This window comes from Prunus avium, chromosome 2 (genome assembly GCF_965620075.1).
Source record: "Prunus avium chromosome 2, drPruAviu1.hap1.1, whole genome shotgun sequence".
Taxonomy (NCBI): domain Eukaryota; kingdom Viridiplantae; phylum Streptophyta; class Magnoliopsida; order Rosales; family Rosaceae; genus Prunus; species Prunus avium.
Window position 1 is genome coordinate 22,455,803 of NC_142285.1, and position 23,166 is coordinate 22,478,968.

At 35.7% G+C, this 23,166-nt stretch overlaps 1 pseudogene; it reads right to left on the reverse strand.

The window, feature by feature from the left end:
• Positions 1–16,656: 16,656 nt before the first annotated feature.
• LOC110774329 (uncharacterized) lies at positions 16,657–20,975 on the reverse strand (annotated as a pseudogene).
• Positions 20,976–23,166: the final 2,191 nt, after the last annotated feature.

Genomic DNA, 23,166 nt, shown 5'->3' on the forward strand with positions numbered 1-23,166 from the left:
GACCGCTGCTCCCTCGGTCCCCTTAAATTTAGAGAGGGACGGCAAAAATTTCTTCTTATTTTTCACTTTTGTTTTTAATTATTTTCCTTCATAGGCAAAGCCATGAACATAATTCAATCATAGGCTCTCTCTTATTTTCTTTTATTTTCCTCTCATTGTACCTTTTCTATGCATATGTGGAGGTTGTGGATTGTGTAGGGTATGGGACAAAAATGATGTAATTGGAAAAAATAAAAAAGAGTTTTGGATTTGCAAAAAATGGACTTGGAGTTGACTTCGGAGTTTAATTCGTGATGTATGCATATCTAATTTGATGCAACACTATTAGAACACAGACATGTGTTCAGGTCAAACAAGGTACACAATGAAAACATAGCTCTAACCAAAAATTCTGTTTGTCTAAAAGAAAAGGAAGTTTTGAAAAAGTTCTTAATGGGGTAGGCATGGGTTAGGTTAGGTTGGGTCGGTTTTAATTCCAATATGATATATAGCAATTTATGATTTCTTGAATCCAAAATCTGCTCATTATTAGATCAACCCAACTCAATCCAAACTTTTTGTGATCGGATTTGGCGATTCGATCGGGTTAACTCAAAATTGTGCGTACTTTTAAGTTTTGGTTTCAACCCGTACATAACAATTTATTATGCTTTGAATCCAAGACTCACTCATTTTAGACCAACCCAACTCACTATAATTGAGTTGGTGGTTTAGTCAAGTTGACCTGAAACCCCTACTTCTTATCATGTGTCACCCCATTTTACTTTCTAATTTCCATCCATGCTATTTATTACTGAGGGAGTATTTATCATAAATCTATTGTCAATAAGTTGATGTGTCTTAGTTGGAGTACAATCATTCTATGGTACCACAAGAGTACCATACTCATATTTTCATTAGTAAATAACCAGTGACATATTTAAAAATTATATAAGCAAGCTTAGAAAATAAAACAACCACCAGAGTTGTTAGTGGAACTTTAAAACAAAAATTTAACTTTTAAGGAGAAATTCCATTTATTTCTCCATTATAAAAACAATAAGAGAGGAGTGTTGTATCACTACATTGGAGTGTCAATGATAACTTCATAATAAAAAGAGTAACAATATTATCACTCTTCATTTAGGTTTTGCATTCTAAAAATTATTGTGTCATCGTAGGCAGCAGCATACCCATTGTGGGCTAAGCGAGTCAATTGACCCACGTAATGCCAAAAACTACCATTGAAGCCGAGATTGTTGACTCCCTAAACCTAGAGGTGTCAAACGTGAAGACCAGCCCATTTAAAATCAGGCCATTGAATTATTCGAGACGGGCCATGTTGGCCTAACTCATTTATTAAAAGATTAAACCCACCCCCACCCAAAGCCAAGTCCATATTGAACCGAGCCGTGCCTAGCATGGCCCACCAAGAATCATGCTTAGGACGTGTCGTGTCTCATTTAAAAAGGCTGGACTCGTATCTTGCTGGGTCAACCCGACTCGTTTGACACCTCTACCCAAATCAGGGTGGTTGGAAAAGAACTTCAACCGCATGTTCGATGAATTTCCTAAGGAAGGTAGCAGAGCAGTGCTTGCCTTGTGTGCTTCCTTTTAAAAAACAAAAAGACATGGCCAAAACAACTCTGTTTTGACTAAGGTCACTTGTATTTTCTTGACTAGGTGAAAGAAAAAAAAAATGTCATTTTGGCTAGATGAAAGAAAAATGGTCATTACAGCCCAATACTCCCATCTGGATACATGGTTGGGTGAATTTTGCAATTCTTGGTTTCTTAAGTCTCGTTCCTTGCGAGGGCCATACTTGATATTTTTCTTTGTTTATGCAGAAAGACGGGTTAGTCCTTCGCTCATTTCTCGTACCAAGGAAGAAGAGTCTAGCTTCAAGCAATGGAACACAACTCAACCTGAACACAAAGGCAGAGTCGGACGATGAGTATTCTGCTGAGGTGAGCTGCCCCTTAGAGGTGCCCCAATTCATTTGCCCACTCGTGTGCCATTTTATTCATAATCGAAATAGCGATGTGTTCTCGAGCTTCCCTACCCATCCTCCGGTTGTCAGTTCGTCGAGGCCCAATAAGTGATTGAAAGACAAAGTTTTTGTGACCCCACTCTTGTTTCGAATTGGTTCCAACATTGGATGAATGCCACATAGTCGCAAGGAGGCAGAGCTTATTATAGAAGCAACACTTTAGACATCAAAACTCTGAAACGATGAGCCACGTCATTTTGGAAGCCATTGTGCAACACCATAAGCAATATAAGTTGAAATACACAAAAATAAAATCATAAAAATGGCAGGGGCCAATATTTCAGTTTTTGAATCACATGCCACTTCACAAACTTCCTATTTGTTTCGCTTTCTTTACCAACTCTATGACATAATTTTTTAAGAATATGCATCTCAATTCTAGAGGACCTTTACAACAACCTGCTTTTTAATTTTTAATTGAAACCAACAAGTCTAAAATAAACGAGTCCACAATGAGTATCGTGGACGTGACCATGCTACTGTGTAAATTGATATTTCATTTGTATCATTTTAAATTTCAAGTTGAAATAAACGAGTAGGGTAGATGTGGCCACGTTTACTTTGTAAATTGATATTTCATTTGTGTATGTGGCCACGTCCATTCGGCCATATACAAGCATATGTTTATGTGATTTTTAACATGTCATTGTTTATGCCACACACACAGTTATCATATGCAAGAAGAAACTCATTAAACTTGTTTACACACTCTGTTGTAGAAGAAGAAATTCATGTTTCTCCTCCTAATTTAAATGGGTCTTACTCCTCTCCTCCTTCTCCTCCACAAATTCACCTTGAGAAAACGATCCAATCCCTAGAAGTACTAATTTCTGCTTCTAGTTTGGGTGCGGAACCAATTCAAGGTGAGGGTGCGACTAAAGAAGAATTGGTAGGTGATCACCATATTCAAATTGATAATAATTACAATGCTATTTTGAGACTTGTTTTCACATGCAAATGAGCAACTAATGGTCGATGATGTTGCAGGTACGCATTCTAGGGGATTGAATAAGAGATGCAAGAGGATCTTGTCTGAGATAAAAGTAGGCCCAAGTCATCAATTGAAATCCAAAGTATGAGGACTTTACAAGCGTCCCAACAAAGATTGTGTATAGGAACAAGAGGCACAACAAAGATTGTTGAGTGTTTTTAATTTTTTTTTGCTGGCAGCCATCATGTGGTCGCACCTTGTACTTGCAAAATTTGGCTTTATTGATTTGCAATTCATGTGCTTGATCTAATTTGTTTGAATTTTGTTTTCTTACTAATATAATGATTTTACTTACATAAAAGTATTATTTATGTGCAACTTCATATCCCTTACTTACAAAATATTTAGGACTGGTTTCAAATGGGAGGTCCAAAACCTCATTCCATGATAATAATCTAGACCCCAATCCATATATTTCATAACTACTTCCTCAGAGCCTCCCTCTAAAGGTTTCTCTCAAATCTCCTTGCAACATACGATACATAGATCATATTTACAATTAAGATTGTTACAGCTTTCATGAAAATATAAAATAAGTTTTGTAATTATTGCAATACACTCGATGGTTTCTATAATCTGCCTTTTGCACCTTTAGCTCCGAGACATACAAATTTTGTATCTTAGCCTCTGTATTCATTTCAAAAACGTGTTCATCAGCAATCACTTTCAAGTATGGAAGCATGACATGAAACACTCAACTTGATCATTGAAAAGATTCAATTCCCAGGTCAAATAGGTTCTTTTGATCTCAAACATGGTATGTAATTGCACATTCCACAACAAAATGGTAAAGCATTAGAAATTTCACTCTCCGAAACCATAGGGTACACCTTACGTATGCAAGCTATACAAAATCCCTTTTGCTTATACCTTACGCACTAAACAATCTTGACTCTATTCTTTTTTTTGGTACTGATGGTACACTACATCCTTCCCAGGGGCGTAGACATAAGTACTTGTGACCTGAAGTTGGGATGGATATGAGATCTTTGCTTTTAAATGTGCCAAACTAACTCTTTTCAAATGCTTGTCAATAAGAACTTTAGGACCTTCCAATATATCGAAACCATTAATTCTGCAAAGTTGGGCCTCATAACTTATCTTGGTGATAAGACAAGGAAAGACAAGACTCCTATGTCCTTAAAACCCTTGACAGCTAAATCACAAATAAAATAAAATAAAATAAATCATTTTTTGTAAAGGGATTTTCATGCGTAATCAAACTATGGCTCACACTAGATAGGTAGAATGAAGTGAAACAAATTTTGTTTGAGTAGTAGGAGAAACCCATGATCGAACTAGCATAGCAATGGTATGGTTGAGGTCAGTTATACAATTATAAAGTATTCCCTCACCCTCAGGGGCGGAGCTAGAATTTTATATTTGAGGGGGCCAAAATGTTAAATACAAAAAGTTTAGTTGTATATTTTTTTTTGGCCTATTAAGTAAATTGTTGCCTACAAAAGCACTAAATTGAAATGAGTGGTTTTCTTTCATAAATGTTACTATTATATTCATATTGAAATACAATTTTGATAAGTATTGATTTGTGAGGGCACTTCCAGCAGTGAAACCCTTGCCATGGCAAGGGGGGGACTAGGGCAAGCACTATTCATATGAATAGTGCCTGCCCTTGCAAAAAGTAAAATGCACTTCCAGCAGTTGCCATGGCAAAGGACAAATGCTATTCACTTTTTTATTTTTTTAACAAATTTTTTTACCTAAACAATTAATTTGGACAATATTTTCGGATAAGATTTTGGGTTTCAAATTTCAAATTTTGGATTTTTTTTTTTTTTAATTTTGAATGTTTTTCGATTTTTTTTTTCATATTTTTCTTGCAGAAAAAATTTCTGCCGTTGGATTGAAGGACAAAAATGAATTTGACAGGCCAGAAGCCCCCACGTGGCACCAGCCCTCGGGCCAGCACTCAGGCTCCTCCTGCCTTCTGGCCAGCCCAGGCTCGTGGACCCCACGAATTGCCAGGGCCAGCCTTTGTTGCTGGAACTTGATTTTGGGCTCTTGCCCCCACCCAGCCCGAGCCCTAAGGGGCAACTGGAAGTGGCCTGATGAGAGGCCATAGGCTTAAGTATAGCAATTTGTCTTTGCATTTGTTACCACATCCAATATATACATTCAAAGGGGTTAAATAAATTTTGGGGGGGGCAAGACCACCCCTGGCCTTAACACAGCTCCGCCCCTACTCACCCTTGCAAACAGCATCCTTAAAATTCATGTAAAGCTTAATGGCTAATTTATGCTTATCAAGACCATTCAAATATGAAAAAAGAGCTACAAAATGACTATCTAAATATATAGGAAGATCCAAAGTGGTTCGAATAACGTCAAGGCTAAATGGGAACCGCACGCCTCTAACAAATACTCAATATTTATGTTCACCCTCGAATTCAATTGACTAAGAAAAATGCGCATAGAACTCGCTAACAAGAGTAGCATTTGTTTGCTCAATCTTAGGTGTCAAGAAGTTCCACCTAAGACTAATATAATAAAGACTTCTTTGAATTTCTCCTGAAGATCATAAAAAACTAAGGAACACTCTGTGAAAATCCGTATTCTTAAGAATTTATTTAGGAAGATTAAAACATTTTATTTAAAAATAAAAAATAAAAAAATTCTTACTTTGGTAAGTATTAAATTATAATTATAATTGTTGTACTTTTATAATAAATTATAGTATTATAATCATTTTATGAAAGTCTATGTTTAATTTAATTGCTTCACCTAGTACAAATTCATTTTTTGGTTTTGATGATTTTCTTAAAATTTGCTTTTAATATTAAAGTAGGATTTTGTGCATAGCTATCTAGAATTTCATGCATGGTTGTGTAATTGAGTTACTTTATATACTCCACGTAATTAGCATGTGTCAATCAATTATGCATTAGATGGTTTACTTGTTTTATTTACTAGCAAGCCAATTAGATGTGAATGAATTTGATGGTTGAGTCATCAATACGTGTCTTCATTGTATTTCTTCTTATCCTTCTATTGACTTAGAGTGAAGGAAAAGCTACTTTAGCTTTAAGAAATAAGGAGATGATCCTTAAGCATTGAAGTTATCTCATAGCTACTGCCCTTGGAGTCCTATAAATACAACAATTGTTTCTTTAAAGTCCCATTTCCCTCTTCAGAAAAATAGAACTAGGAAATAAAATAAAAAGTGAGAGAAATAAAGGTAGAAAGAAGTAGAATTGTGGGAGACTATATTTGTGAATGCGGTGGAAAATTGGGAGACACATTACATTTCTAGTAAAAGCTTTGGTATCAAGATAGGGGGTTTCTTGGGGGTCTTTACTGAGATTGATTTAATTAAATTTCGTGAATACTATATTATGCGTGATATGATTATTTGATTAATATTCTTGTTACAATTGAATGTTTTTCCTAGAATGTTTATATGTTCTTGACTGGTTGAATAATGTTGGCATAATTATATATGTACATTGGTGATGTTTTAAATGTTACATTGTTATGAGATATATGGATATGTGAAATGCATAATCATATCATGTCATGGAAATTAGTGGAATTGTTGGGTGGAAAAAATAATTGTGGAAAAGAGGGTAATGGAAATAGTCTTTTGTGTAGTTGAGTCTAACTCTTGGCAGGTACCAGGTCTCAGGGATCCCACAATGCACATGGTTTTTATTGGGTGATTTGGGACTAGCGACAGGGAGTTAGACAAGATGACTGACAAAAGGGGAAATTATGGGATGATTGAGATGGGTGTTAGTTCATATAAATGGGCATTTGGGACCAAGTGGTATAAGCATGGTATGGGATGTGCAGGTCTGCTTGTCCAGTTATATGAATTAACGGGAGTAGATGAAGAGCATTCATGCATTATTATTAATAATGTAATATTTTGGCTGTGTGATTTTATGTTACTTAATTTACTTATATCAATTTCTTGTAAAAAGGTTTATGTCCCTATTGAGCTGTGGTTTCGATCATCCCCTAACAGAGTTTGCAGGTACTGCACCTAAAATCTAGAGCTTGTGATGATTTTGGTATATCTATAGAGTGTATTGTGTACATAGCTTGTGGATGAATAATGAGCTACTCTTTTAGTGAACTCTTGAGTAGTTCTACCTTGTAAAATAATGTAAAAATTTTAAGATTGCAGATGTTGTCGTTTCCGCTGAATATTCTATGTGAAATATTTATTTTATTTTATTTAAATGTTTCTTCACATTTTAGTTATATTTTTTTATTAAATTCTATAATTAAGGTGTGAATCACATCTTAACCCAAGGTTACGTAAATCCGTGGGTTGAGGCATGACACGCTCAAAGATAATGGGATGCTTATATGTGTGAAGGATGTACAAAGTAATCCATTGTCTTGTTCAAGGAAACAAAAGATGTCAAGGATAACTTCAGGACAAGGTCGAACATTAAGCTCAACACATTAAAAGATAGTACTTTCATTCATAATTCATGGTTAAAACAACACTACATTGGCCATGACAAGATGTAAGAAGAGATTGGTCATATACTAATGCTTGTGCGGAGTGTAAAGTGTCTAATACAATAGACAATGCAAATAAGCTCTTTTGGTCTTGCTTTGGTGTAATAACTATGTTACTCGGGTAAAAAAAGCATGGATCAATGAGTTGATCAATGAGTCTATAAACTCTGAAGCAATTTGTGAAACCTGTAGAAAGTTGAATGGTAAAGTACACAAATTATCTAAGTGAGTTGAACAATTGCAACAATTATAAAGGAAAGCCATAAAAATCACATAATTCAAGAAAGAATTTATTGCTTCAAAATAAAGGAAATTAGCAGCTCTGACCTCGGTTTCGCTAAATATTGGTCAAATGACTCTTTTTTTAAAAAAAAATTTAAAAAAACTTTGACCCTTATAAAATACATCTCATTGCCAACAAAATGAAACAACAACAAACAAGACCAAACTACACCACTTAACTAAGACAAGAGAACCAAAATAAAAAACTAAAAGACCTAAGAAACTCATACTAATTGGCAAAGAGCTTCCTAACCTAGAATACCAACAAGAGAAAATTGCAAAAAGTGGAACACATAAAGCACAAAAAATTGTCAAACAAAATAAGAGGGACAAAACTAGACACAAATAACCTACATAAAACCAACAAGAAACTAGAACATGGTTGTAAAATCTAAGAAATGCTTCATTGATATATGACATCACCCACAATCATTGACATGAGAATCATCTGAGCGTTTGAGCTTGAGAATCGTGGACTCTCAGTTGATTCTCATTGTGGATGTTAAGGTAAATTTATCTTTTGTAGGAAGTTGGAAAGCCAAAAGATGAACATACATTTGTCCAAGTTCAAGCCCGGTGTGAAGAGAATTGTTGGTGGATTTTATTGAAGAATTGATTGTGGGATTATTGTAATTATAAAGAAGGAAAAGAGAAGACAAAAACCGTTGAAGCTAAAGAGCCTATTTCATGTCATTCATAGCCATTTAACGCCAACTACCACACCGTTATTTCTTTCCCACCAACTCTCCACCATCATCACATGTTTAATCCAATGAATCTCTCACTTAAACCCTTCATTACCTACCACGAATGTATTAACTTCCCACTCACCTCATTGACTACTATAAATCACTGATCGGTGCATATTTATATATTATTTTGTACCCTTCTAGCTTATAATTTGGTTATGTTTTTGAGTTAAACTTGTGCTTTTAATCCTTTTTGTGTTTATGTTTCAGTTCATTGAGCTTTAGGTAACAATGATGACTTTGGATAGGAAATGATGCAATCCATGCATGTTAAGGCCTTATTTGGGTGAATGGAAGAAGAGCTTAAAAACAAACTCATTTTGGCTACAACTCCTTGCCAGCCCAGTTTCGTAGGTCAACTTCTTGGCCTTGGATGAGCATGCTATGGGGTTCGAATGAGGTGATGCTCTTCATAGAAGTTGTTCCAATGGGTGTCTAGTATAACATATCCAAATTTCAGCCTCATTGGATACGTTTTGAAACCTATGGCCTTCCTACACCAAAACAGGTTCAGAAAAATCATTTTTTCAGCAAGCAAAGGTGAAGAAAACCCACATGGGTTGGCAGAAAAAGGCAGCCACAAATTGAACACCTTTGATAATCCCATGTGAAGAAAGCTTGGAGTGCAGCAAAAGAAGTACGGGATAGAATTGTTTCCAACCACACTAACATAGACAAGATGAGGTGGGAGTTATGGGTTGTATTAAAGAAGGAATGGTGGTGTTGAATTTCATCATGATGTTCCTCCCTCTTAGCCCTATAAATAGAGAAGTCTTCAAGCTTCATAAATCACACCCCAAAGGGGGGAGCTCTCAAACACTTCTCTAGAGCTCCCTTCCCTTCTCTCCCTCAAATTCTTTTAGTTTCCTTTCAAGTTGTAAATTGTTGTAACAAAATGATTTTACTAAATTTTCCTTCAAGTTTTCTTAGTTCCACTTTACTTTTATTTGTAATGTACATTCTTTCTTAAGTATTCAAGTTTAATTATTTTCCAAGTTTCAATTATGGTTTTTGTTCTTATTCATTATACTTATAAGTTAATATGCTAGTTTGAATGATTGATCACCATTTAGGCTTGCATGTTAGCTATCTTGGTTTGAATTAAGAGTAGACACCATGCTTTAATTCGAATTGAACTATGAATAGGAAGAGTATGTATGGACATTCGACAACAGGGATTAGATACATGCTTTGTTGTTTCAATTGGTTCTTCTATGCTTAATGGGTTCCTAATGCTTAATTTTAGGTTAGACAACAAATGATCAAATTAGGGAATTAGGAACACAAGGTTATGACCAAACACCATGGCTTAATCATACTTTAGCTAGAATCAATCCGTTAATCTAATTGAACTTGGGAACTTATTTGCTTGAGTTATTTCTCTTTTTTCTTGTTTTATTTATTTTCTTTTCCATTTCTGTTTTGTGTAGGGAAAATGAATTGGATCATTCAATCACCAATCCTCGTGGGATCGACCTCGCACTTACATATGCTATACTACCAAACAGCTCGTGCACTTGCGAGTATCACAAGTTGAGGATGCAGCTGAATCCATTTTGGTGCAGCTGAATCGACGCAACAATCACCCATCAACTTATTTGGCAAAAAAACCTCCGCGACAGATTTATTTATCCATTTCATTCAAAAATTTAGTTATGTTTTCCTTTGTAATGAGTTGCTAGAACTCTAGCTAAGGCTAAAGGGAATGTCCTTTGAGTAAGTTTGTGAATTGTTCTTTAATCCAATATACGGTATGAATTGCTAAATTCTTTTATTTTTGGTTGTTCAATATTTTCATATCCTTTTATTTTGATTGATGTTATGTGCTACTATCTTTTCATGAGTTAAATTGTATTTTTATCATTGTTAAGAACTGACTTAGCATGCTTTTAAATTAAAAGATTAGATATTAAGCAACTTCATTTTCTGAACAATCATTAATAAAAGATAACATTGAAAAAGTAAATTTGTTTTAATTTCTTCATCTTCCGGTTAAAGTTTCTCAATGATAATTTTAATCGAGTTTAATTTGGATTAAAGAGCATGAAGCATATTTTGCTTAAAGAATTGAACCTTGATGCCTTAGCATTTCCATTATTGATATTTCATTTTTAAACTCAATCTCTACAACAATCAAATCAAATTACTTGTCCATTTTGCTTGTCACTTTTATTTTGGTACTTTTAATTATTTCTTTGCGTGCAGACATTTGCCTACCTGCTCCTTGAGAATACGATACTTGGACTTCCAAGATTATTACTACGTGTGACTACTTGCACTTGGGTAGACGCAACAAGTTTTTGGCGCCGTTGTCGGGGAGCAGTGAAGCGAAAAGTAGCACAAGTAAATTCATTTTTAAGGTTTGCAGTTTTAGTTTCCAAAGCTAATTTGGTAAGGCTTATCAAACTCAATTTGTCATTTCTGTTTTTTTTTTTTTCATTTTTCATTTTTCATTTTTGGTGTTTTTATTTGCTTTTGTCTTAGTTTTTTTTTTTATCTATTGCTTCTTTATTTTGTTTATGAGATATCGTGATCGGTTTGGTAGATTTGCAAAGAGACCTCAATTTGACCAAATTTCATCACAAATGGCTGAGAATAATAATAATAATAATAACAATAATAATAATGCATTGGAAGGGCCCTAAAATGATGAAGATAATCATAGTGTTCATAATGATGAGAATCCACTTGTTAGGACATTACATGATTATTTGCATCCTGCTTGTACAAGTGTGCCATCATGCATCATTTTTCCATTAAATGGTCAAACTTTTGATTTTAAACCGGGCATGATACAACTTTTACCAACTTTTCATGGAATGGAATATGAAAATCCATGTTCACATGTTGATCGGTGCATAATTACATATCATTTTGTATCCTTCTAACTTATGATTTGGTTATGTTTTTTTTAGTTAAACTTGTGCTTTTAATAAGTTTTGTGTTTGTTTCAGTGTAATAAACTTGAGACTCATTAAATGCATTTTGGAGACAAGTTAACTCATTTGTGTGTGCAAATCTGTCAACTTCATGAATTGGACTGTACTTGCTCAAGAAGAACCAGATAACGAGCTATACATCATTGGAAAGATGCGGAAGTCTAGTTTCTGGAGAATTTTACGGTTCATGATTCCGAGTCTTCTAGAGAAAGTTATACAAGTTTTGGCAACTTAAGGTCAAATTCGGCAGCATCTGCGCTACTGGGCCAAATATCACATTTGAAGGTCTTTCCGATTTTTTCTTGAGTTGGGGCTGCATATGCTTGGAAAGATAATTCAAAGAGTTTCAAGATTCAGATTTTTCCAGATTTTGTAGGAGGGAAGATCAAGCCCAAAACAAGCCCACAAGCTGACTGCAATGAAGTCAATTCCAGTCTATTTTCAGCAGTCAACTTGCAAGGCCCAAAATGTACACTTGTATTGCTCAGATGGGAAGACATTATTCATAGAAGTTGTTCCAATGGGTGTCTAGTATAACATATCCAAATTTCAGCCCAATTGAACATATCTAGAGTCCTCAGCCCGTCCAACACTGAACCCTGCTCAGGAGGATTCGTTTTTCCAGCAACACATGTGCAACAGAAAAAGAACTTTATTAGCTAGCAACAAAGACTAGCAGCACATGGGTTGGCAGCAAATAAAGAGCCAGACATCCATGCTAAAAGAAGAAACCAGCAATCCCATGTGAAGAAAGCTTGAGGTGCAACAAAAGAAGTATGGGATGGAGTTGATTCCAACCACACTAACATAGACAAGATGAGGTGGGAGTTATGGGTTGTATTAAAGAAGGAATGGTGGTGTTGAATTTCATCATGATGTTCCTCCCTCTTAGCCCTATAAATAGAGAAGTCTTCAAGCTTCATAAATCACACCCCAAGGGGGGGAGCTCTCAAACACTTCTCTAGAGCTCCCTTCCATTCTCTCCCTCAAATTCTCTTAGTTTCCTTTCAAGTTGTCAATTGTTGTAACAAAATGATTTTACTAAATTTTCCTTCAAGTTTTCTTAGTTCCACTTTACTTTTATTTGTAATGTACATTCTTTCTTAAGTATTCAAGTTTAATTACTTTCCAAGTTTCAATTATGGTTTTTGTTCTTATTCATTATGCTTATAAGTTAATATGCTAGTTTGAATGATTGATCACCATTTAGGCTTGCATGTTAGCTATCTTGGTTTGAATTAAGAGTAGACACCATACTTTAATTCGAATTGAACTATGAATAGGAAGAGTTTGTATGGACATTCGACAACAGGGATTAGATACATGCTTTGTTGTTTAAATTGTTCTTCTATGCTTAATGGGTTCTTAATGCTTAGTTTTAGGTTAGACAACAAATGATCAAATTAGGGAATTAGGAACACAAGGTTAGGACCAAACACCATGGCTTAATCATACTTTAGCTAGAATCGATCCGTTAATCTAATTGAACTTGGGAACTTATTTGCTTGAGTTATTTCTTTTTTTTTCTTGTTTTATTTATTTTCTTTTTCATTTCTATTTTGTGTAGGGGAAACAAATTGGATCATTCAATCACCAATCCTCGTGGGATCGACCTCGCACTTACATATGCTATACTACCGAACGGCTTGTGCACTTGCGAGTATCACAAGTTGAGGATGCAGCTGAATCCATTTTGGTGCAGCTGAATCGACGCAACACATGTGCGTGAGTTTCAGGAAGTTTGTGGAACTTTTCCAACACAAGGGTGTAGGCTTGATATAGTTTTGCTAAAAAAATTTCCATTTTCACTGAAAGATAAAGCAAAAACTTGGCTTTATTCTCTAAGGCCAAGAACAATTGGAACATGGCTTGAAATGCAAACTGAATTTTTCAAAAAAATTTTCCCAATTCAAAAGACAAATTCTTTGAAAAGACAGATGACAACATTTTCTCAAAAAGACATTGAGTCTTTACCTCAAGCTTGGTACAGATTTAAAGATTTGTTAATGTTATGTCCTCACCATGATTTTGAAAGATGGAGGGTGGTAAGTCATTTTTATGATGGCTTAACACCTAAAGATCGACAATTTATTGAGATGATGTGCAATGGAAATTTTATGTATAAAGATCTTGAAGATGCTTTTGATTTTCTTGATGAAATTGCAGAGAAATCTCAAATTCGGAGCACTCTCAACACATTTGAGCCTCAGACGTTGGAAACCGTGGCCGGAGGAGGGAGAATGAGCTCTAGGAAATTCTGTCAAAAACCGGCGGTTCTCAAGTTGTTTTCGGCTGCTTTTGCGGCTGCTGGGGGCGGGGACTGGCTAAGGTGTGGCGGCGGGGTTGGGCCGGTCTGGTTGGCACTGATTTCATGGCCGGCCGTATCGGCGGCGGTGGTTATGGAGGAAGGGACTGCCGGCTGTGAGAAAACGAAGGGGAGGGAGGGTGCGACGTGGGGAGGGAGAGAGAGAGAGAGAGAGAGAGAGAGAGAGAGAGAGAGAGAGAGAATCTGGTTTTTAAAACCAGATTCGCAAAATTACAATTTTGCCCCTACAAGAATTTTGATCGTATTTTCCTCGTTACGACTCCGATTCGAGCCCACTACGTCTCTACGAACTCGTTTCGACGTGCTCTACGCAACGGTATAATCAAAATTCCCAAATTCCTTCTCAAACTTAAAATGACCTTTTTGCCCCTTTTTAATATTTAAGAATATTTTAATTTTCAAAAACCTTAATTAATTCAAATAATTTTATTTGATTATTTATTTCAATTTATTTTCTCATTTAAACTTATTTCCTCTTATTTTAATAATTTAATCTTCCCCGAATAAAAAGTCAACTCTTAAATCATTTAAATATTCCCGGAGTAAAATTGTCTTTTATCGAATAAATTAATAATTAAATATTAATTTAGGTTCGCCTTGTTATAGTTCATCTCTATACATGTACATTACCGTCCAATTATTGCATTGTCATCCTTTTCTCCTAAATCAACTACCTTTTGTTTTCTTCTTCCTCTATTTCATTTGCCAAAAAGAAATAAAACATCTTTCTTTATTTCAAGGAATACAGCTAGGTTTTCATTATGACCACTTAATAAAATTATTGAAATTTAAGTACTTTCTTGAAGTACTTCATTGATTTTGTTGGTCTAAATTAGATGCCTTAATGATTTTCAATTTACATAATTTTTTGCAAGTGATCTTTGAATGAAGATGTGAAAAATAGGTGGTTTGGATTGTTGAAAAAAATTTCGTAAGGAACCTTAAAGGGTATCCCTCAAATAAAATTATTTTAGGGATTCCCCAAAAACTGGCCTGAAACTGGAAAATCGAGGCCAAACCTATGAGGGTTTTGGCCGGAACTTCCCGAGCTTAGGTCGGTCAATATGGCTAACCACGATGTCTCGCAACCTATGAGAAAGGAAGAGGGAGAGGAGAGCTACCTATTCCAAGTGGTGGCGCAGCTTGGAGTGGCCAGAAACGGTGATGGTGGGAGTTTTCGAGCTTGGAAAATGGATGGGCTAGCAAGAGGAGGAGGAGACGAAGATTTTGGGACTAGGCTTGCCTGAAATAGTCGCCGTACAAAGTGACAGAGTCGTTGGGAGAGAGAGAGAGAGAGAGAGAGAGAGAGAGAGAGAGAGAGAGAGAAGAGAGAGAAAGTGGGGAGGGGGATTTGACGCTCGAGAGATCGAGGAAGAAGAGAGGCTGGGGTATTTCTGTGGTTTTCTAACAATTTCATAAATTCCCTATGTGTCCTTTTCATTTTCAGACCTTTTATCCTTCCTTACAACTCGGAATTGAGCATGCCACCTGTCTACGGACTCGTTGTATCAACGAGCTCTACTCAATATGCCGCTTAATTCCCCAAAATCCTTCCCAAAAATAAAAATAAAATAAAGTGCCCCTACCCCAAAGGATAGAAATGAAATATCACAAAATAAAAATAAATAAGTAAAATTAAATAAAAAGGGTCGGGGTGATACAGAATGTTATTTAAAATATTTTTTGAATTATATATCTATATATATAAAGCAAAAGGCAGAGAATGGTGAAACATTCAAAATACTAGAAAATGCCATTGGTTAATTCAAACATTAATAATTGAAATTATTAATTAAATGAGGATAATATGGTAAATTCACATTTTTTTCATATTAAAAAAAGTTAAAATTAAAAACAAAATCAGATAATAGGTCCTACTTTTATGAACATAACTACCCATGTTATCCTAATTTTTACAGATTTTATAGTATCGCCATTTTCGTATTCGTATCCGTGCTACATAGGTTTTTAATCTTGTTGAGCTATATGGGGTAGGTTATTATGTAGTCTTGTTTGGTTCACTCTCTCCTTTTTTCTTCCCTCTTCTCACTCTACCACCGAAATCCTAGTCATAATCAAAATAATCAAATCATTTCTAAGCAGCCCACTTTTCGTCCTATGTTCTCACATTAGAATATTGAAATGTTATATGTCGAAAGATTGGATTATTATATATGTTTGCCAGTAACTAGGCCCCCACACCTATGAAGTTGAAGTTGTTAGCCACGTTAGAGAAAATCCTAGATTATTTGAAATGTTGTATGTCAAATTATGTGATTAAATGGTACACTAGGTAAGGGGATTATTTTCAAATATTCTAACCCTCTGTGATGTCGTTGGTTTTCCTTGTGCTTCATGATTCTTGTATCCACCATCAATATTTTGGTTAAATGGAAAAAGAAAGACACAAAGTGCCGTGACGAAATCAGGTGGAGGACCTGAGTATAGAGCTATGGTTCTGTTATGATTTGGGTGAAGACACTTTATTGCAGAAATGGGTATTCTCTCTTGAAAACCTATCAGAATGCTTTGTGACAATCAAGCAGCTATGCATGTTGCCTCTACTCCAGTTTTTCATGAGAGAACTAAGCATATAGAAGTAGATTTCCTTTTCTTAAGAAACATGAGCAGTAAACAAATTTCTAAGGTGTACTATAGGGATAAGTTGGGGGTTACTAAAGCCATAGGGAAATCCTTTGAGTTATTGAACAAGTTGGCATGATCAGTGGCGGATCCAGGAAATTTCGTTCCGGGGGTCAACGTTTAAAGGTTAAAAAAAATTTATACAAAATATACCCATAAAAATGAAACGATAATATTATCATTCATAATTAATATAAAAAATCACATTACAATTGTCCACGACGAGTTTTCATATTCTGAAAACGTAGCATTATAGTTTCATTATCAACACAAGCAAATACATCTTTCTCAATATAAACAAGCAAACTATCACTCAACCATTGATCTCCCATTCGGTTGCGAAGCGGACCTTTCACAATATTCATAGCAGAAAATGCTCTCTCCACAGAAGCAGTTGCAACCGGTAAAGTTAAGGCTAATGTGAGAAGCAAATAAACATAATTATATGTTCTATGCAACCCTTTCTCCACCAATTTTCTTGCAAGGCTACCAATCCCTTTCAATTGAGAAAAATCGATCATCATACGCATATGATTAATATAAATCTCAAGTTGATCTTCAAGTGCCAAGATGTGCCAAGAGATCTCGGGAAGTAAAATCTTGAGGATAAAATTCAGCAAAACGAAGTAGCTTTTGTTTGTTAAAAGCTATGAAGGAATCATCCGGACTCAAACATGTCAAACAAAGAAGTAACTCAGTATTTACCTCACTGAAGCGATGATTTAATTCCGCAAGTTGCCACTCAATGATTTGAATGAAGATGTCCACACGATAATGATGGAGATTCGTTATTATAGGAGCTCTCCGATGTGATCTCCATTGAGCTACATATGCATCATCCATGTTTGGAACCAAGATATCATGTTTGTCACAAAAGGAAGATACTTGATCAAGCAAGGCTTCAAATGCATTCTCTCTCATGTGTTGTAGTTGGTCCTTGCAAACTTTCACTAAAGTCATTGCATTCCCAATATCTTGGTCTTTCCTTTGTAATGCTTGTGACAAGTCATTTGTGGCTCCCAATATAGATCTCATGAAAAATAGGTGAAATACAAACTCAAACGATTGTATTTCTCTCAATGACCTATTTGCTTCACCTAGATTGTCAGTGGAGCCATCCTCAATAATCAATTTGAGCACTTTCACCACAGATTTAAACATGGAGATGATACTAAGTAATGTACCATAATGTGAGTTCCAACGTGTATCACCGGGCCGCTTGAGACAAGTTTCTTGATTTAAGCCTCGCCCTGTTGGAAAAGTATCTTTTTCAAGAGCTTCCATAATATGCTTTTGTAGTTGATCTCTAAGCATGTCACGACGCTTACACGATGCTCCAACAATATTAACCAAGCTATTGCAAGATGTGAAGAAAGTGGCAATATCAACATTTCCTTTTGCCACGGCCACAAGAGCTAATTGAAGTTGATGTGCAAAACAATGAATATAATAGGCACAAGGATTTTCTCTCAAAATCTGGGTTTTAAGACCATAGAACTCACCCTTCATATTACTAGCTCCATCATATCCTTGTCCTCTTAGCATGGAAATGCTCAATTCCTCCCTTGAAAACAATGTGTCAATAGCCTCCTTGAGTGAGTTTGATGTAGTGTCGCTAACGTGTTGAATGCCCACAAACCTCTCAATTACATCTCCACTTTTGTCCACATGACGAAACACCACCGCCATCTGTTCTTTTACTGACACATCACGTGATTCATCAACTAATAAAGAGAAGAATGCACCATCCATATCCTTAATGATTTTCTTAATAGTTTCAGTGGCACAAGCATTCACAAGATATTTTTGAATTGTTGGAGCTATTAACTTGAGATTCCCGGGAGCATTTTCTAACACAACGGCTTTAACTTTCTCATCATGATCAGCAAGAAATTGTAAGAGCTCCAAATAATTCCCCTTGTTGCTTGAAGTGTCACTCTCACACTACTACAAAAAGTGAAAAAGACGACGGTAGAAGAAAAAACCGTCGTCGTGTTTAAAAAGACGACGGTAACAAAAAAAACCGTCGTGGATAAGTGACTTAAACAACTAAAAAACGGAGGTACTGTTGAATATTTTTTTATAACGACGCAGACAAATAAAAAAGCGTAGTCTTATTAAAAAGGTTTTATTCATAGTTCAAATCAGACAAAAAAACAACGACAGCAGGTATAACAAGCGTCGTCTTTTAAAAATCATTTATTTTTTTTTTAAAAAGGGTCGTCTATTATATGTAAAGACGACCGTTTTTTTTAAAAAAGGGTCGTCTATTATATGTAAAGACGACGGTTATTTTTAAAAAAGGGTCGTCTATTATATGTAAAGATGACGGTTTTTTTTTAAAAAAAGGGTCGTCTATTATATGTAAAGATGATGGTTTTTTTTTAAAAAGCGTCGTCTTTTAAAACACGCTAAAAAAAGGCCGCTTAAGTGAATTCGCGCTCGACAAATTTTCAAATTTTCCCCCGTCTTTGAAAACCTTATCTCTCATTAACAAGCGTCGTCTTTTAAAACACGCTAAAAAAAGGCCGCTTAAGTGAATTCGCGCTCGACAAATTTTCAGATCTTCCCCCGTCTCTGAAAACCTCTTCCTCCTTGAAACCCTCTTGAGCTCTCTAAAACACTCTCATGAAAGGTTTGATTTGAAAGTGACCTAATCTCTCAATATCCTTCTATATTTTGCTAGTGAATTCTGGATTAGTCTCTTTGCGTTTCTGGTATGTTCTTCGTCTCCTTGATTTCAGATTTTCTGTCTCTCTTGATTTGTCTGGTTTGTTTACATATTTTTATTTATTTATGGTTTCTTTTTAGATTTTCTGATTTGGTTCTCAGGAGATGAGGAGGAAGCTTGCAAATTTATAACTTTTTCTTTTGCAGGTTTTCTATGCGAGTCATATGTTTTTTTGTTGTTCAAAATTTGTTACCTTCTCTTTTCACCATCATTTTCTTTATATATTTTTCCTTTTGCAGGTTCTCGATGGTCTTTTTTATGCTCATTTTACAAGTTTTCTATGGAAATATGGTCCAATGGTAAAATTTCTCTTCCACCTAATTTTATATGTTTATAATCTTAGCTTTTTTTCTCTCTTTGTCATTTTGATTTATTTACAGGGATGATGGAGGAGACTTCAGTTGTGCATCATTTGTCTGTTTGGATGACGAAGGCTTGGATTAGGAGTACATAGGTCTTGTTAGGAAAAGATTGTACTACTTAATTGGTAGGACTTATGTTTGAATCTTCAAGTTTTATGAAAGAAACTATTTTTGAGTGTATATATTCATTAATAAAGCATTATGGTTGGTTTTCCAGTTAAAATTGTTGTATAGCATCATATGAAATCAAAAAGAACTAAAATGTAGCAGTTTGGGAACTTATTAGACGACGGTTTTCATAATAAATCATGGTCTTTACAGATAATTAACAACGGTTTTTATAAAAAGGGTCGTCTATTATATGTAAAGATGACGGTTTTTTTAAAAAAGGTCGTCTATTATATGTAAAGATGACGGTTTTTTTTTTAACAATGGTCGTCTATTGTGAAGTAAATATGACGGTTTTTAAAAAAAGGGTCGTCTATTATATGTAAAGATGACGGTTTTCATAAAAAACCGTCATCTTAACCTACAATACACGACGGTTTTATTAAAAACCGTCGTCTTTCCTCCTATAATTAACGATCTTTACCTCCAAACAACGACGATTTTCTTTAAAAATCGTCGTCTTTTCAGATAAACAACGACGGTGAAAAGCCGTCGTAATTTGACACCCAAAAAGACGGCAGTCGATTTAACGACGGTTTTCAAAGCATGACAACGACGGTGGATCCCCGTCGTCTATTTCGTTTTTTGTAGTAGTGTCATCACGCCCACGAAAAGGAAGACCTTGCCTCAACAAAAATCTCACGCAATCAAGAGAAGCTGTCAAGCAAATACGATAATCAATACGAGCTTGCTCTGATTGCTTTATCAAAACTGTTCGGATGTGTTGCTTTTGATTCATAAGATCCACACAATATTGTCTAGATTGATTATGAACACTTCCAACAAGTCCAACATGTTGCCTAATTTTATCCTTCTTCTTCCAATTCCTAAAACCCATTTCTGTGAAGGCGTCGCTACACCCTTGACCAATTCTGAAATTGGATTTGAAGAGATAACAATAAAGGCAAAATGCAGCATCTTTACTAATACTGTACTCCAACCAGTCAAACTCATCAAACCACTTGACATTAAAGCGTCGATCATACCCTGAAAGATCAGTTTGTGGAAATGTATGATCCTTAGGCTGACATGGACCTTTTTGTAGATATGCTCTTCGAACTTCGTCTCTAATGTTAGGATCATAGTCTAACATTTGAGGCCGAAGTCCGGGGTCTGCAATAAGATTAGCCAAGATATCTTGCAACTCACTTTCTTTTGAACTATCCACATCTCTTGAAATATCCACATCTCTCGAACTCGAACTACCCACATTATCCGAACTAGAAGTAGTTGATGCGAACCTTCTCTTAAAGTAGCGTTCCATAACTGTATTGGTATAAATAACCAATCAAGCATCAACAATATAGAAAAAACCTAACTTATGCAAACTAACCAATATAAAATCCCAACAACTAATCAAATTTACCAAAATATAATCGAACAAAAAACACTAATTTATTCAAACTAACTAACCAAAACCAAAACTCTTAATTTATTCAAATTAACCAAGAGATATAATCTAACATAAAAGTAAATCCCTAATTTATTCTAACTAACTAACCAAAATCAAAACCCCTAATTTATTGAAACTAATCAAGATATAATCTAACATAAAAATGAAACCCTAATTTATTTAAACTAACTAACCAAAACCAAAATCCATAATTTATTCAAACTAACATAAAAGAATAGCCCTAATTTATCCAAACTAACAAACCAAAATAAATTTCAACAACAAACAACAACAACTAATTAACAAAAACACAAACATATAAGTATAACAATCTTGACTAATTAATTAAAGCATAAAGAAATTAGAATAACATACTTTCAAATTTGAGGGACAAATCCACCTTTGAAATCAAATTGAATTTGAGGGTTACTTATTTAATTTGAGCTGCGCCGCCGCCACTTTGCTGCTGCCGGGTTTGTGGGGAAGGAAAGGAAGTGAAGGTTGGAACTTGGTTTGGGGATTTAGGGTTCAGACTTGAGAAGTTGAGAGGTGAGAGAGAAATGAGTTAAAAACTTGTTTGAGGAAGGCGAAGGATCGGGCAAAAACAGAAGCTGCTGTCTTCAGTTTTTTTTTTTTTTTTTTTAAACCTGTGCCAAAACGACGTCGTTTTGGCCAGGTTAAAAAAAAAAAAATAACTTAAGTGCAACGACGTCGTTTTGACGTCGAGCGAACAAAACAAAAGAAATCGAGCGCTGCGCGCAAGGGCAGCCTGCGCTGCCATCTCCTTCAGCTGCAAGGGCTTGCCCTTTTGGGGCATTTCATTGAACACTTTGCGAGGGTCAACTTTGGGTGCTTTAATGGAGGATTTCAGAGGTTGCAGGGGTCAATTGACCACCCTTGCTCCTCTGTAGATCCGCCCCTGGGCATGATAGATATCTATGGCAGGCTTCATTGAGAGAGTTCAGCTAAATAGAGGGTTGTGTATATGATATTTTTTTACATATGTATTTGACAATAGGGTCCAAAAAGGGTTGAACGTTCTGTTTGTACCCAATTTTGGTCAATGGACCAAAAGTGGTTCCTTCCCTAAAAAAGGGCATGGCAAGGGCCCAAGCTCAATAGTTGTCTTTAAGTTATATTTTTCAGGAAGTCTTAACAAGAAACACCAAGACAGGACCAAAACTGAAGCCCAAGAACAAAGGGCCCAGAGCAATTGGACTGCTGGAAGATGAAAAATTGGAAACTGTTCCAAACCCACGCGAAGTTGGAAAAGGACCATCAACATTTAATGACAATCTGACTTTTTCCTCTTCCAGCAAGAAAGCCAGCCGCCCAAGGAAGCCACCAAGCCAGGTAAGAAGCCAACTTGCATATCAAATCGTCAGGTACAAAAACGCTTCAGACCAGGGAGCTATTTCGAAGGCCCGGCGGTTCTCATCAGAAAGTCCAATCACCCCCACCATGGACCGGTCCAGAACATCAAATCAGCAAGCTGACTTTGGACAACAACCAAACATCCTTGCTCAGTCATCATCACTTGAGAGCTCCCCTGCACCTATAAATAAAGAACTTCCAGCACAGAAGAAGGGGACTCTCTCTCCAAAAACCAGACGCAACGTCTTGTAAAACACTAAAAAGCGCTCAAGATATTCCAGTCAAACTCACTCGGATCTCAGATAGCCAGACGACTTCTGTGTCCATCTTTTTATTTCTCTGCCATCTTCATGGTATGACTAACTTCTGAAAATGTTTAATTTGAATTTGTATAATCTAGCCGGCTATAACCTTAGATCACCGTGATAATGTACTTCATATTTTGGAACCAATAAATATGGATCTTTATTGTTTCTGCCGTTGGTTTAAGAGCTGAATAAATAAGAAGGATGGAACTCATTTCTAAATAACTCTGTTATGCTTGTATTTGCATTTCTCTCCATACTTGCAATATTTAAGCATTTTCCCACTTCTGTTTTATTTAAGCTGTAAGATCATAAAAGGTTTTTTAGCCCGAATTAGGCCTTATAGGCTTAAGGGATATAAACCAGTTGGGCCCGAAAATCAC